Source organism: Mustela erminea, chromosome 11, assembly GCF_009829155.1.
Source record: "Mustela erminea isolate mMusErm1 chromosome 11, mMusErm1.Pri, whole genome shotgun sequence".
Lineage (NCBI taxonomy): Eukaryota > Metazoa > Chordata > Mammalia > Carnivora > Mustelidae > Mustela > Mustela erminea.
Genome location: NC_045624.1, coordinates 8,956,366 through 8,971,324, shown reverse-complemented (window position 1 = coordinate 8,971,324; position 14,959 = coordinate 8,956,366). Strand labels below are relative to the sequence as shown.

Below are 14,959 nucleotides of genomic sequence, written 5' to 3'. Positions count from 1 at the left end.
CTTAATATGGAAAATATGCATCCACTGAGTTATTCTTCAAAACAGTAAGTATTTTATTACAAATTGGACATTTCTTCTATAGATAGAATGCAGAGAAACAAACAAGCAATATTACTCTTTCAGTTCCAAGTCCTATAGTCAGTCTGTTTATATTCCTAAAGACCAAGGGCAGAGGCCTGAGTGAACTTGATCAGGATCCCAATTTGTTTAAACCGAAATTTGGATTTAAAGCCACACAGCAAATTGCTGTGTTATATGGTGTGATTTGAGGGCACCCTTGCTCCCTAAATACAAACTCCAGATTAACAAATGAATTCACTAGTTCAGAAAAACTGAGAATTTTATAAAACACACATTTTCCTGGCTGAGATAAAGCAGGTGTTGTGTTTAGTTCAATGTAAATTAAGCTTACACTGGTTTAATTAGCCTGTTCATCTCTGATCGCATAGCTAGAATAAGCTATCTTGGTGATGTAGAAGTTTTGAGAGAGAGCAAGAGAGAGAGAAGGGGTGAGGCATAGAGGGGTGATTTGGAGGTGGTAATAAAAGCTGTCAGGAGAAAGTAGGGGGTTTGGAGTCAGGGCTCCTCTGGACTGTGTATCATCATGGAGAACTTTGCATGACCAGCGAGTGGCTTGGGATGTAGACAACAACTGAAAGTAGAACCCTACAAAGTCATGAGGGGGTGTGTGTCGTGACCAAGGAAAAACCCATTTCATCCGCACTATGACCACCCATGAAGTAGTTCCTCCTTTTGAACATGGGTTTTACTGAACCGATGTGCAGGGGTCTCTCCGCCATTACGGTTTGCCACCATTCTCTGGATGTTTCTTGATGTCTAGCAAAGGGTGGTGTTATTATGTTTCATTCAGTTTAAGGAAGGACTTCGTCATGGGCTTCTCTGTCTTGGGACAATGTGAGACTTTGGTTCTCTGGAGGCGGGGGTGTGGACTGACTGCAGACCTGTGAGTCCTTTCCCCTTCTCTCACTTCTAGTGCTCTTGTGAGGAAACTTTCTTGTTCTCTCGGCTCCGTTTACCTCTTCCCTCTGAGGCTGGAGTCCCAGCCATAAGGACTATAAAGCAGAGACTTTTTAAGGAAGTTCTTATGATTGGTATAGAAGGTAGAGAAGGCACAGCTCTGGGAGACTTTAGCCATTGACAGCCCCATTACACAGGAACAGTATAAGAGAAATAGTAGAAAGAACTAGTTCACAGGCCCTTAAAAAGTTTTATCACAATGTGACACATACAGTGAGTTGGTATTTTTGCAATTCTGTTGAATAATCATTGAATGCTTAAAATTCTAATGGGAAAGGCTCCAATATAATTAAGACGGCATGTCAGTAAAGTTGGTAGGTTCAACCTAGTGCATTGTTTATTCACAGAACAAATCATTGGATCTAGGTAGATTGTAAATACTGCCTTCTAATCTGTTGCTTTTTCACATTTGTGACATATTCATTTATTTTGCCTGTTTCTCTCTACTGTAATGATAGATAAACCATCTGATTTCTATGTAAATAGTTTACACCAACCATATGGATTTATTTATAGACAATGCTTTAATCCTACAACGTCTTAAATATGATGCCTCATAATATTTTTAAACACACAGGGCTAACAATCTGTTTAAATCTGTTTATATTTTTCAACATCAAAGACATGCAACTTTAAAAGTGAGAAACTGTTTTCGTTATTAGTTGGCTAAAAAAGAAGTAATGATTGAAGGTCATTGACACACCTACCCAAACACAGTTTCCTATGAATCGTGCTTTTATGCAGCCTTCTTGAAAAAGCCTGAACATATGAAAACATCAGGTGTTTAGAGAACCATTGAATATCAGGAACTTGGTAACTGAGTAAGAGGTGAATGAAACAGAGGATTAAGGGGTTAACCCGGTTAAACAGCCTGTCCTGCAGGACTGAACAGACTGAAGCGATATTTTCAAAATTGAGGAAGAAAGGTTTCAGACCTTTCTAAAACTTTTATAGGATATAGGGGAGCCTGGGTGGCTCAGTGGGTTAAGCCTCTGCCTTCAGCTCAGGTCATGATCCCAGGACCCTGGGATCGAGCCCCGCATCGGGCTCTCTGCTCAGCAGGGAGCCTGCTTCCTCCCCTCTCTCTGCCTGCCTCTCTGCCTGCTTGTGATGTCTCTCTCTCTCTGTCAAATAACAAAAATTAAAAAAAAAAAAAAGGATATAGATGAGTGACTAAGAGGAAAGGAAATGTATGAAGAAAACGATCTTTTTTATTTTGGAATGAATGCTTTAAAACTGGAAGGTAAAGAACGGGTTTTTACAGGTATAACACATTCCTTGACTTGTCTCATTCACGTTAAAACAATGTGAAGGGAGGCCGTGTGTGTGTGTGGGTGTGTGTGTGTTACACTTTCTCTGGGCTCCCAAACTATTCACAGTTAAACAGGCTTTTACTCAAACATTGTAACAGTAATTGCCAAAGCACTCAACTCTGCCTGTTGCTGGTTATCTTGGCACAAAGAATAAGTAACGGGAAAAACACCCTCTGGGAAAGTTTAAAGACTTTGTGTAGCTTTTTTACTTTAATAATTACAACAGTGCTAATTCACAGCCTCTTCCTCTAGATACTTAGGTTTAAGTAGCCTCGCAATTACGAATGTTGCCATCAGCTACTCCCGAGTCCTTCTGAATATTTATCAGATGTTCCCTACCTTTCTTTAAATGCTTCATTCTTTTCTGTTTTCTTTTTTTTTCTTCCTCCTTGCCTCCTTTTTTCCCTTCCCTCTCTCTCTTTCTCCCTCCTTTTTACTATTTTTCCTTTTCCTTTCTTTCCTTTTGTTTATTGCTGAAGTTGTTCAACTTGAAGCTAAAGTGAGTGGAGGTTCACATTTGTTCTCTATCAAAATCGGTTTGTTTTACGGATAGGTTTCATTGAAAACATATTAAAGTTTGAAGATTATTTTCTCAACATTAATGAGTGATAATTTTATTTGCAACATCTTTTTATTTTCCTTTGTCAATTAAATTGTATGTATTTAACATATGGTTGTTGAGGCTCTTTCTCCTGTCTTTACTTCTCTGAATCAGCGGCCTTCTCTGGGCTAGACATTGTACTGACAAATAATGATAGTCGTGGCCTCTATTTGTCCGTCAAGCCAACCACTGAATTATTTATGTTGGATCTACCATAATGTAATATTCACCACAGTCTTTTGAAATATATATCACTGTCCTCAGTTGATGTATTAAAGTGAAAATGAAAACAAGGTTCAGAAGAGTTAAGTGATATCACTAAGGTTAATAACCAATAAATAAAATCACTGTGATTCAAGCCTAGTTCTTCTGAAATTCAAACATTGGTCCCTGAGATGTGCCCTTTGGATTGGGTATGAGAGCAGGTGGAGGAGTTTGTTCCTGATTTTCTTCACTTCCGTCCTGATTGCTCACTAAGGACAGACTGGTTGGCTCCACGTTCCCCAACATTTATTCTATGAATTTCTAAGAACTATCTTACACTCTTAGAGTCAACAGAAACTCTTTATGACTTCCACTTTAAATGTGAATGCATATGTGTCTCAAAAGGTGGCCATCATCAGTAAGTTATTTTAAGCACCTTTTGAGAAGAATGTAATGGAGATAATGAAATTTGCCCAATGCAGCCATGATGACTGTGATCCATTCTCTTTGTTTAAGAATTAATAACATCGAAATAAGCAGAGTCAGGGAATTGGGATTTAGAACACTTGGGTTTTTTCCGCTCTGCCACCAGAATCTGTGAATTTTGGGGCTAATGTCTGTATTTTTATTGGCTTCAACTTTCTTATCAATGATATGGAACAATTATCCGAGGTTGTATTTAAGGTAAAAATGCAGTGCTAAATTTTTACTGTTATTTCTGATAGCAACTCAATATGTTTTAATTTTTGTTTTTGTGCTCTGCTCGGTCCTCTTAGTGTCAGACTCCGCTAAATACCACTGAAGGACTGCTGCCTTCTTTCTGAGAGCTTGAATTATAGTTTCCCAGGTGGATATTAGTACTTCATGAAGGATGATTGGAGTCGCTGAATATTTTACAAAGGAAAAGTGTGTGGCTTGAATGATAATTTAACTATCTTGATAAATTCCTCCTTTGTAGTTGAAGAAAGACAGTTTTGAAACATTAGACTTCAAAGAAAAACAGGAGAGGCATTGAGCATATCTGTAAATACTTCATAATTGCAAGAAAGTGGTTCATAGAAACACTCACCCTAATTAGAGTGAGATAAGCATAAAAATAGTATGCCATCTTTTATTTTGCAAATAATGTCACTATCTTTTTTTTTCTGTATTCAGTGATAATTTACTATGTCAGTTCTGCTAAAAGTTAAAGAAATAAAATTGTAAGAATTACTTCACTAATATACTCTGTTTTAAAAATTGCACTTGAACATGGAAACACTTAATTTGAAACACACTTTTTCATAATATTAATATTATGAGATCTGTGGTGGTCATCTTCCCAGACCAATCCATAAACATTTTGCAAATTCATAACAGCTTAACTACGACACATTTGTATTAAAACATAAAGTAAGCAGTCCTGTTGAGATTATAAGAAAGGTCCAAAAACAGTGAAAGGGTGTTATTTTTAGTGCTCTGGCTGAGAGGGAAGATAGGTTTCAGGGAGCCACAGTCCCCCCACGAAGCAACAGCAAGTGGATCTGGCCACACCTACTGTTTGCATTTTGTCCATGGGTCTTTCATCCAACAGCAGCAAAGTTCAAGAGTTATGATAAAGATCCTAGATCCCTCATAGCCAAAATATTTACTATTTTCCAACTTTACAGGAAAAAAAAATAGCTGGTTCATGAATTAGAGGAGGACTCAAAGCTAGAGGGAAACCTTTGCAAATTCTAATGATGACTTCTGTCTTGTGAATTCCAAGGGACAGTGGTTGTTTCTCCTTAGGCATTCTGTCTCCAGAGACAAGGCTCATACCTGGCACATAGTAGGTGCTTAATAAATCAACATTGATGCGATGTTAGTAAAATTTCAAGGGCTTGACAAATTGATGTCTCTAGCTCTTTCTCATTCGTCATCTCACTTATGAAATGATCTGAATATTATTTTCAGAGAGTATAGCCTATATCTTACCTTCTTTTTGGAATACACTGAGTTTGTCTCTCTCATCCAATGTAGGGTTGAGTTTGTATGGGCCCTTGAGATTAGAATAAATATTCTGTTTCAGAAGTATATGCTTATAACGCTATCTGATAACACTTAGTAATTACTTGATTCAATCTTTTTTCCTCAGGTATTTTTGTTTACGTAATTTATCAAATCAAGAGAGATGTGTTAAAATTGTTTATCTCCACTTTTTATTGCTTTACAGATGTGTCAGTGCATATAGCCTGCTTTTTACCTAAAATTATCTCTACCAGTAAAACAAACCCTCTCAATCCCATATAATAAAGTGTATACTGAATTCTTGATTGCATAATATTGCATTGTATTCATTTTTTTCTTGTTTTCATTTGTCTAGTTTTATCCAACAGTATCTTCTGATGGCCCCAGAAAAGAGAAGGCGATTATGTCTCATTTTTATCTCCTTTTCCCTCCCCTTATACAACAAGAACAAAACAAATAGAAGGAAAATGTCTTTCTTGTATTTACTATATTTTTCCCTGTTGTATTTACTTTTTTCTCTGCACCTTTCCCCTCAAGAACTATAAACTGTGCCCTGATTTGAATTATGTGTATTAAATTATATGTTAAATCATATATCTTATCTTATTAAATTATGTTACTTGATAAAATAACTTTATCATGGTTATTGAAATCTAGATTGTATGTTTAATTGAATCTGTACTTTCCTCCAGTTTCCTATCATGATTTAGCCATTCAGATCTTAAAGAAAAAACAACAACCACACCTTAGGTCTCTTACAGTTTCTTGTTGTTGCTTTTGTGAGTGTGTGTGTGTGTGTGTGTGTCTGTCATATTTGAAATGGACTGTCATTGTCTTCATAAATGAATGATAATTTGACTGAGTAAAGAATTCTGGGGTCACTCTCTCTTCTTTTTCCAAGCTGTGTTATCTTCTGACATCTTATATTACAGAAGACAAATCTGTGATAACTTCATTTCTTTTTGTGTTGAAGGTGGCACGTTTCTTCTACCTGGAAGTTTATAGCATTCTTTATTCCTGAAATTCAGTAACTTTCCCAGAGAATGTTTTCATGTAGTTCATTTCATTAATTTTATATTATCTACTTTTTAAGAATATGCAGTACAGGGACGCCTGGGTGGCTCAGCTGGTTAAGCGGCTGCCTTCGGCTCAGGTCATGATCCCAGCGTCCTGGGATCGAGTCCTGCATCGGGCTCCTTGCTCAGCCGGGAGCCTGCTTCTCCCTCTGCCTCTGCCTACCACTCTGTCTGCTTGTGCTCACTCTCACTCCTCTCTCTCTCTGACAAATAAATAAATAAAATCTTAAAAAAAAAAAAGAATATGCAGTACATTCAAATGACTTACCTGTAGTTTCTAAACCTAATAAATGTCAAAGCTAGCACCTGAAATCAGTCTCTTACATCCTGCTTCTACAGACTTTTCTCCCTCAGTCCACTAGTCCTTAATCTTAAAATGTTTCCCGTAGTGTAGAAGCAGTATGGAGGTTCCTAAAAAATTAAAACGGAACTATCCTACAACCCAGCAATTAGGCTACTATGTATTTACCCAAAGGATACAAAAATACAAATTCGAAGGGATACATGCACCCCAGTGTTTATAGCAGCAATTGTCTACAATAGCCAAACTATGGAAACGGCCCCAGTGTCCATTGACTGATGAATGGAAAAGCAAGATGTAATAAACATGTATATAACAGAACATTCCTCAGTCATCAAAAAGAATGCAATCTTGCTGTTGGCTGTGGGTTGCCTGGTGCTAGAGAGTATTATGCTAAGCAAAGTAAGTCAGTCTGAGAAAGACATACCATAAAATTTCTCTCATATGTGGGTCTTAGGAAACAAAACAAATGATCTTAGGGGACCCAAAGAAAACCAAGAAACACTCTCACCTAGAGTGAAAAACCTGAGGGCTGCTGGAGGGGAGATGGGGGAAGGAGGGGTTGAATGGGCGACAGGCATTAAGGAGGGCACTTGGGATGAGCACTGAGTATTGTAGGCCAGTAGTGAATCATTAAGTTGTACTCCTGAAACTAACTTGACACTGTATGTTGATTAACTGGAATTTAAATCCAAAGAAAACAAAAAGGCTTTTACTGCCTGTAGCTGTATTTGTTCAAACAGCAAAAGTCTGAAGCCTAAGTTGTATTTCCCTTAGAAATATTTTCTAAAAACTCTTGTCATTTTGCTAACACCGTTGGGGAAAACCTACCGAGAGCCTTTTCATAAGGGAAAAGTGATTCTGAGGGTGCATATTTGTCTCAGAAGATCACCCCGTCTGAGTCTAGTGAGTCTGGGAAGAACATGAGCAAGCCCTAGAGCATGAACACCCTTGGTTCAGGTAGCCTCTGCTCTAATGGGAGCTGCGGGAGGCAGGCGGCTCCGCTGGGGAAGCAGTAAGTGAGAATAACTGGCAGCTGTCCCAAAATAGCCAGGAGGATTGTACTCCACAGCACACAGGCAGGACTGCTCTAGGTAACGTGCATTTTTATATCACAAAATGGAGCCTGCAAGTGCTCTTCTGGAGCTAACTCTCTAGGACCTTGTATCCCCCGTGTTTGGTATGGCCTGGCTTACACAGAACTAGTTCTTTCTCTTTTTCCCCTCTCTCCCTCTCTCTCTCTTCTTTCCTCTGAAAACTTCTCAAGGAACATCTTTGTAGAAAGGGAATTCAGTCAAAGAGCTTAGAACTCTTACTCAGGCTTTTACCAGGTGCATATGCCCTGCCTTTCCAGAACGAAGGATGGATTTTTGTGAAGCCTGAAACCCTCTGGTCTGAAAGGGTAACAGTAAGTGTAGAGTTGTTTTCCCATAATTCTTTTGTATGTTTTATATTGTTGACATGGCTGAGCAGAAGAGTTCCTCTGGGTTTTTGATTGTTTCGAAACTCACAGTTCCCTTTCCCATAGTCTTAATATTTATATAATAGGGTATGGATACATTATAACATCTCACAGTGGAACGTAAAGAAAATTTCTATCAGTTTATGTGTTGCAAATGACAAAGGGAAATTATCCCTGAAGAAAAATTCCTACATTGAAATAGGGTTGTAGGGAAAAAAATTAATAAGATTCCAATAGGCAGTCTGTGTATGGACTGAAATTTAATTCAGTGCTTCAGTATATTTGTGCTTGGCATAAAGGAGATTTGAAATAGTGTAGTGAGTTTTCCAGTGCAGCATTTTGGGGTTGTCAATTACCATACACTATACCGTGTAACCAGAACTTGACGTAAACTAGGACTGTAAGGAACCTTAGCAGTCACTTAATCTACTTCCTCTATTTTGCAAGTGGGGAAACAGACTCATGGGAGAAAATGGCCTAAGCACGGAGCTAACTGGAGGCAGAACCTAGCCCCAAAGCCACATTTAGGGTTGCCGCATGCCAAGCTTTCCCCAGTTTATCAAGTTTCCTTCTGTGTCCTGCAACCCATTGCTTGGATATGTTAATGCTTTCTAGAGGATACATTTGAGCTCCTCTGATTCTAGGGTATTTTGCCAAAGTAATATGCCATTGCTGGTGCCATTCTCCAATATAAGTGTTGTAAAATTATTCCCAGCATGGAAGGTAAAACAGTTGAAAAACTGTGCAGTAAGCATACCCATGGCCGGCTGAATAAAGTTCATTTATTTTACATCTTATCTTATATCACAGGAATAGGCCAAAGTACACCAAACTATTGAGTTACCAGGATTACATCTGTTAGATATCAATCTGACATCTCAATTTGGTTATTTTAGGCCATCTGAGTAATGCCCTAACTATATTAGGTCAGTGGTTTTTAACTTGTGGCTGTGTATTAAAACCATCCAGGGATAAGTTAAATCAGAATCTCTGATGGGGTGGGGAGGGTCGCCTGGGTGGCTCAGTCATTAGGCATCTTTCTTCAGGCCAGGTCATGACCCCGGGGTTCTGGGCTGGAGCCCCACAGCAGGCCCCCTTCTCACTGGGAAGCTTCCTTCTCCCTCTCCCACTCCCCCTGCTTGTGTTGCCCTCTCAGCTATGTCCTTCTCTGTCAAAAATAAATAAATAAATAAAATCTTAAAAAAAAAAAAATCTCTGGAAGGAGAGTCTAAACATTGATATTTAAAGGTTTCTGGTTTTGTTAAATTTATTAAACTTTTTTGCTAATAATGCAGCATCATAATGTTTATGAATTTCCTTAGCACAGAAGGTACTTTTAATCATAGTACTTAGAAATGTAGATTGATAGTAAATCTATTTGTAATCATAATAAAACGAAAATTAGAAATAAATTAATTTCAGAGATACTCTAATTCTCTCGTGCAGCGGCATTTGGGTCTCCTTGTTTTTGACCCATAGTCAATCTATAAAATAAGAATCATAATACTTATCTCTTAAGCATGAGAATTAAATTAGCCCCATGATACATTGTGCACATAGAGAGTGCCCCATGATGATGATGAGATAGGGGTGATCACATTTACTAATAATACTGTAACCTCAGGTAGTTAAATAACTTTCTCACACTCACACACCTAATTAAGGCTAGAGTGAGGATTCCATTTTGCAACGTGTTCATCATAATCCAAAATCTTACCACCAGTTTCAACTGATTTAGTGTGAAGGTAAAGATAGTTTGAGGCTAATGGAGTGGCATAGAGAAATGCAAAATGTCAAGCAAAGTCCATGTACATGTGCAAAGCACTTTTAGATTTTATTTTATTTATTTGACAGAGAGAGAGATCACAAGTAGGCAGAGAGGCAGAGGGGAGATGGGGAAGCAGGCTTCCTGCTGAGCAGAGCACCCAATGCCAAACTTGATCCCAGGACCCTGAGACCATGCATGACCTGAGCTGAAGACAGAGGCTTAACCCACTGAGCCACCCAGGTGCCCCACATGCAAAGCACTTTTAAACGAGACATGTTTCTGTATATGGACATTAGATAGGAAGCATAAGTTAAAAAAAGGCGAAATAGGGCCATGGAGGTGATTTTTTTTTTTTTTTTTTGAAGGTGATATTTTGCAGGCGTGACCCCCTGAGGGCACTTGAAATTCAGGTTAAAATCATTTGAATTTCAACATTCAGGTGAAATTTTTCCCTTATGCCCATATAATGTAATCATTTGAAACCTTGTCACACTTCAACTGAAAGTAATTTACAGCCGTTTCTATTGAGAGTTTATCATGAACAACACCCTTTTAACAATATGAAATACTGTCCAATCACTATGGTTGCCATATCTAATGGCTCTTCTGCCCATGATCCCATAAATTACTTTAATGGAGCAGTAATTTTCTCTCATAAGTTAGAGATTTTTGTGGCTAATCTTTCTAGAACATATGTTCCCAGACACTGAAGACAGCACTCTGACTTACAGTGCTGGGTAATAACAGAGATATACTTCAAAGGAGCGATTTCCTTACTGACCCTTGGTAAGAAAGCAGGAGAATGATGCAAAACCCATGAGTTGGTTTGTTAATTAGGAGACCAATCATTCATCTCCGCTGACTTTTTACACGGGTAGGAAGGATGCCAGCTATGACCAACTCACAAGCTGGGGAGATAAGCAACATCTAACACCCATACTCCTTCCTTATTATGGGCTTTTAATCCTCAATGCAAGAGCAAAGATCAGTGCTGTCAGATTGCATTTTATCCTCTTGGAAAGACGGTTGGGATAAGGTGAAGGATGAACAAAGCCTTTCTACGTTGGTGGATTCGTTTATCGGTGTCTGCGCTAATTATACTAATCACATGACTCTACCATACTAGGAAACCAGTTAGTGGTTTGTTGGTTGGTTGGTTTGTTTGTTTGTTTTTACCACTGCTATGGTTGTTTGTTAAAACATGAAATATCCCAGTGGTACCAGAATCCTTCAGCAGGAGAAGGGGATGTCATAGTTTCAGAATGAGGGTTACTGGTCTTCTCTGTCCCACCTCCCAAACATGTTTTATCGATTCGGATTTGATCACGAAAAGCAACGACATGCAAAGCATTTGTGAACTTTGTATAAGTGGTAACAAAAAGTACCAAAAGTAAAACAGCATTTGTTACACTAGTCTTGAAGTTCAAGAAATGTCTCATACATGAATCGCAAAGTGATAAAACCTACATTCAAAGCATTGGTAGTGAAACTTTCAAAGATCTTTGTGTTTTTTTAGTGACAAAAAGACTCCTCCCTTCTTTCTCTTTCTTATGGACATTCTGTTTTATTAAGAATATGAAAAATGTCATTTATGTTTCTTTAAAAAGTATTCTAAAACTAAGGAGTCAAAGAAATAAATGTCCAGTATAGATTTTACAAGATAGGAAAAGGTATCTATAGTAAATGACAAAGTACAACACAACACAATTTGAGGGACTTTAATCATTTGAATTTCTCACAGCTACAGAAGTTCATTCAAGTTCATTATGAGTGGGTTGTGTGTATGTATCATTCTTTTTGGTCAAAAAGAATTTTATTTGGTATTTCCAAGACAGGTTTATCTCCTGAATCTGTTGTTCAAAAGGACTTATAACACACTTGTTAACCTGAAACTCAGCCTGCCTTAAAATGTTTTCTAGACCCTTTTAACAATATGCCATTTGCTAAATCAGAAACTCTACCATATCTTGGTAAGTTTTTGTCCTAAAGCAAAAAACCTTGTAGACCAAATTTTGATTTTCATCAGTAGACTAATGAGCCTTATCTCTGTGGGAATAATAACAAAAATTACATTAATGGTCCTAAAATTATTTCCCTTTAAAGCTTATGATACATAATCCGTAACGGTGCTAAAAATATCCTTGCAAACATCACCAAACGCTGCCTTCTTCCCAGTCAGTGGTTATTATGAGAGGAAGCCAAAGATAGGAAAAGAACCAAACTGAGAGTATCAGAGACCTCAATTCCCATCCTAGAGCTGTTGCTAGCCAATTCCCCGACCTGGGGTTTTCATTTGTAAAATTGTATACCACAGACACTGAAAATTTTAAGTATGAATCTGTGAATGTTGGTGGCAGAACCCCACTCTGTTGCTTTAAAACCAAGCTAGACAGTTATTCTATAAGGAGGAACATAGCAAAAGCCATTCTCCAAATTCTCATTTTATCCTTTCTTCTGTGAAATAGATGCTGCAGCCATTCCCAGTGTCTCTAGCCTTGGGGAGATAAAACCTCCCTTTACTTGCAACAGTATTTATGTATGCAATTGATTCTAGAAACAAGGGGATGCATTTTTAAGGATGGCTTGGTTTTCATTTGGAAAAAAAAAAAAAAAAAAAACCCAAAGAAAAGAAAAGAAACTTTGCACTGAAAGCATTAAATCAGGTGCAGTTTATGTGGCAACGAACCAAGGAACACCAGACAGTAAATAATGCAGAGAATACTGCACATTCAAACACTCAGAAAGAAAATGGGAAGAGAAGAAACTGCACAAGTAGTGAACTAACATGGAAGGCATAAACTAAACAGTGAGTGACACAGTCTAAAATTGCTTTCATTACTTCTTTACACTTTTCCCTCACTGGCTTCTTTATAACTTCCAATTAACCCAACCCCTTTGCTTGCAGTTTCTCTTTTTTACTGCAGACGATACTTAAAGGGGATTCTAAATTATAGATTTAGACATGTTTTGCAAAGGCATTTTGCTATTGTTTTTGGTGTGCTGCAGATTTAAAATTCCAAAGGGTGTAGGACTCACTCAACTAAAAACAATGTGGTGTCAGAATTCTAGACCAGCCCAGCCCAGCAGCAGCGACCTGCTAGCCTAGTGACTAGTGAGGCCCTGGATACTGTCCTGATGATGGAGAGCCACCCAGGTACATCATCCTGGAGCCTGGCTTTTGCCGATGATATGTGGCCAGAAGTATCCAGGGCTTGGAAAACATTTGTATTTATCACATTGTTTGTCTTTATATAAGAACTTTCTTACATATGCTTCAGGTCTGGAAACAAATCCAATTTCCATCAACATACAGATTCCATTCAGAAATCAAAATTGGGGCTTTGTTTCTTTTTTTCTTTTTTAAGACTTTATTTATTTATTTGACAGACAGAGATCACAAGTAGGGGGATGCAGGCTCCCCACCTAGCAGAGAGCCCAATGCGGGGCTTGATCCCAGGACCCCGGGATCATGACCTGAGCCGAAGGCAGAGGCTTTAACCCACTGAGCCACCCAGGTGCCCCGGGGTCTTTGTTTCTATAAGTAAAGAAAAAATAATATTATTTTTCAGTTTTCAAAAATCTGTGGTGTTTCTCAAAAATAGCAAAACTGATTTGAGTGACCTAAGGACTAAGGACCCACCTCCTGACCATGTCCTTAATTTGTGAACTGCACCCCGTGTAAGAGATCCAGCCTCCATGCCCACCAGCTCATCTAGCCTAGAATTAATTAATCACATACACCCTTGGTCTTTCGATTTTCATGAAATGCAACGTTTGCTTTTCCAATCTCTAGAACCTCTAAAAACAAAAAGTTTGCATGTGACTACAGAAAATTATGTATCACTCACTCCATTGAATGTCCAGCGAGTAATGCAGTTGTGTAGTGAATGGTGCTAACCCTTAAAAGTCCTTTGACAAGGAATCACCCATTTGTGGTCCAATTAAAAGGAACATTTAGAAATAGCATTTCCCTGGCATTACTCAATGCATTTCTGGAGCAAAATGATGACAGACTCTTACCCAGGTGTATGTTTGTCATGACAGCAGACATAGCTTCCAGAATGTGTATAATAATACGTGCAGTGAGAGGTAGATAGACATGAACACCAGGTACCTCATGTGTGTTTTGAGTGGGCAGATTATTTACAACGTAGAAGGCCCCAAAGGACCACATTGAGGCCATCATTTCAGCTAAGCTTAAGCCTAGAGTGAAAACTAGACTATTGATAGTTTCACAAGGCATCAGAGGAAGGCTGCTTCAGGAGGGACAAGTACAAGAAAAGAATAAGATTCTATGTGGCATGTAAAGGAAATTACAAACATAAGATTTATCAATGGCAAGAGATCTATTTTAATTTAACATTAAATATAAAAGTATATGTTCACATAGAAAGACATACACCAAGACTTGGATAACTTTTAGTGCTGTTGCACCAGTAACAGAAATTTCCAAATCTCTTCACTTTGTCCATATCTTGTGTTCTAGAAGACCTTTTAAAAATTTTCTCTTAATTGTAGTTTACTTCCACTTTCTCATTAGTGCCAGAGTTGCAGGATATAAACTCAGGATATAATCTGAGTTATATTGTATAGTTTTTACCCATGAACTTCCTACATTTCTGCATAAGTCACCTTTCTCTATTTTGAAAGTGGTCTCTGCTGTTGAGCCAAGGAAAACCACTCTCCTGGAATGAATAGGAAAGTCTTGCAACATGATGGGTTGATGAGACTTCCCACTTACTCTCTCCCTAGTGTAGCTTAGAACACACTTTTTTTTATAGTAGGTAAAAGCCAGAATGGTGTATAATCAGAAAAGAATAGTTTTACTTAAATTCACTTTTTAATTCCTTGTAGCAACTAATATCACAGAAGATAAACCAAAGAAATTATATATAGGAATTACTACCTTACTATCCATGTCTGTTTACAGTAATTTAAAATTTGCCAAGTCTTTTTATCAAATAAATTCAAAAGCTCTGTAATGACTGAGAGGCACTTAAACTGACCTTAAAAAGCAGGTGTGTAATTGCTGACTTTTTTTTTTAAATGAAGGTTTAACAATGTGATTGGAATTTAAATTCAAGGTATTAGACTGGGAGCCTTAGCTTTAAAAGTACCTGTAGGTTTTTGTTTTATGATTCTATTTTAAAATGTACTCAAAGCCTACAGGTTTAGTTACAACCTCACTAATTTGATTCCAGATATAT

General features: G+C 37.9%; 1 protein-coding gene across 1 annotated transcript in view; it reads left to right on the top strand.

Annotated features, from left to right (window-relative positions):
• The window catches only part of CNTNAP2 (contactin associated protein 2), a 1,944,007-nt gene that overhangs the window by 48,841 nt on the left and 1,880,207 nt on the right, over positions 1 to 14,959 (top strand). The window lies entirely within an intron of this gene.